This window comes from Octopus bimaculoides, chromosome 1 (assembly GCF_001194135.2).
Source record: "Octopus bimaculoides isolate UCB-OBI-ISO-001 chromosome 1, ASM119413v2, whole genome shotgun sequence".
NCBI lineage: Eukaryota > Metazoa > Mollusca > Cephalopoda > Octopoda > Octopodidae > Octopus > Octopus bimaculoides.
The window spans coordinates 160,258,980-160,261,057 of record NC_068981.1 but is presented as its reverse complement, the minus strand read 5'-3'; the positions used below and the strand labels follow the sequence as shown (position 1 = coordinate 160,261,057).

At 34.7% G+C, this 2,078-nt stretch overlaps 2 protein-coding genes across 8 annotated transcripts in view; both read right to left on the bottom strand.

Moving 5' to 3' along the window:
- Nucleotides 1-2,078, bottom strand: part of LOC106884418 (activating signal cointegrator 1 complex subunit 3) — a 493,492-nt gene that overhangs the window by 344,440 nt on the left and 146,974 nt on the right. The gene's annotated exons all lie outside the window — the stretch shown is intronic.
- Nucleotides 1-2,078, bottom strand: part of LOC106884419 (beta-1,4-galactosyltransferase galt-1) — a 101,015-nt gene that overhangs the window by 57,605 nt on the left and 41,332 nt on the right. Inside the window, exon 1 of one of the 4 annotated variants that reach the window (XM_052972263.1) lies at nucleotides 1,618-1,742. The exons of the other annotated variants lie outside the window; for them this stretch is intronic. The gene's annotated coding sequence lies outside the window, so the exon portion shown is untranslated. Of the gene's footprint in view, nucleotides 1-1,617; nucleotides 1,743-2,078 lie in introns of those variants that run through there. 4 annotated transcript variants of the gene reach the window in all.

Genomic DNA, 2,078 nt, shown 5'->3' with positions numbered 1-2,078 from the left:
TAAACCTTCTATATATATATATATATATATATATATATATATATATATAAAATACATATATTATATAGACACACATGTCTATAAATACACACACTACTTAAATTTTCAACTATTTTAAGATATTAAGTTATAGAAATCAATTCAAGTCTACTAATAAACATATGCATTCTTTATCAGATAACACCGTACAAATCACCTTGATATTTAATTGCCAGTGAGGTAAGCTAGAGGTAGTAGATAGCGTCCGTACCTAGGAGGTGGATGTTCTGAGAGCGTAGCTATGAGAATAAGTTTAGGCTGGGCAAAGTTCAGAGAGCTCCTATCCCTGCTGGCAACAAAGAGCCTCTCTCACAGAATGAAAGGTAGATTGTATATGCCTGCATGCGAACGGCTATGCTACATGGCAGTGAAACATGGGCTGTAATAGCCGAGGACATGTTTAGGCTTGAAAGAGGTATCAGATGTGGTGTGCAAGAGAGATGACAGCTGGTATGGTCATATGGTGCATATGAATGAGGACAGCTGTGTAAAGAAGTGCTGATCTCTAACTGTGGAGGGAACCTTTGGTAGAGGTAGACCCAGGAAGATATGGGAGAAGGTGGTGAAACATAATCTTTGAACTTTGGGCCTCACAGAGGCAATGGCTAGTGACTAGGACCTTTGGCGATATGCTGTGCTTGAGAAGACCCATCAAGCGAAATGAAATCATAGTTAATACTGATGTCACGTAAATGGTACCCATGCCAGTGGCATGTAAGAAGCACCTTTCGGGTGCTGGGCCTCACGGAGGCAAAGTGGATGAGCTCCCTTTGAGTGTTGGGCCTCATGGAGGCAATGACCAAAACCTTTGGCATTATGTTGTGCTTGAAAAGAAGACCCATCAAGTCAAGTAAAATTGCAGTTGTGTCAGATACTGGTGTCATGCAAATGGCACCTTTGTTGGTGGCACGTAAAAGTACTCATTACATTCTCAGAGTGGTTGGTGTTAGGAAGGGCATCCAGCCATAGAAGCCATACCAAATCAGACTAGAGTCTGGTGCAACCTTCCAGCTTGCCAGCTCTGGTCAAACTGTCCAACCCATGCCAGCATGGACAATGGATGCTAAATGATGATGATAATAATAACGATGATTTACTAGTCATGCATATAATCAATTTAGTACTTTAAACCTAACTTCTAACAACTATCTACCTGAGTACTATCTGAAAAACTTAGTTTCTGAAAATGTTCAGAGTTATTTAGAAAAAAACTGAACTTATTCAAATGTAAAATATCTACATATGTCCAAGGAAGTTCAAAATAGTAGTTATTACTTATTTAACTCTAGTTCACAGCACAATTATTAAGATAAGTTCCTTTCAGTCATTCTGTATAAAGTAAAATTTTAAATGTTCATAAAAAAAAGAAAAAAAAAGAAAGCATCTGTAAGGCTCAAACTCATAGAAATGGCAATCAAATTTTCCTCAGAGAAGGTTACATTGGATAGGCAATGTTATATCTAAATAAAAAGAAAAAAAATTAAAAGAAAAGACTGCTTAGTTACAGCTTTTCATCTTAGGTCTCTATGATTAGGGCTGACCTGCAGTAAACAATAATAAGAAAAATTTTTTACTCACGTTAAATACAGCTAACGCATTTCCAGAGACAAATTAGTAAGAAAGCCACTAAATAGTCACTGATACTAAATAGTCACTTTATATCTTTTTTCCTCTTAATGTGTGTGTGTGTGTATGAATGTGTACACTCATACACATGCGCATTTATATAGGTATAAGCTTGTATGTATGCCTGTGCATAATCGACAGATCTTTGTATTGTTTTATTTTTAACTACTTTCATTTAATCTTAGCTAAAACCTTCACAGAATGTAACACTTAAGTATGAATAAGAGTGTGTGTATGTGAAAGTAGAGATACACTGTCTATATTAATAGTATTCACTAGAACAATAACAAAATAAACTATTGTTTCAATGTCTATAAATTTACAACCTCCTATATGTATATGTGTGTATATATACATATATAATATATATATATATATATATATATATATATATATATATATATATATATATA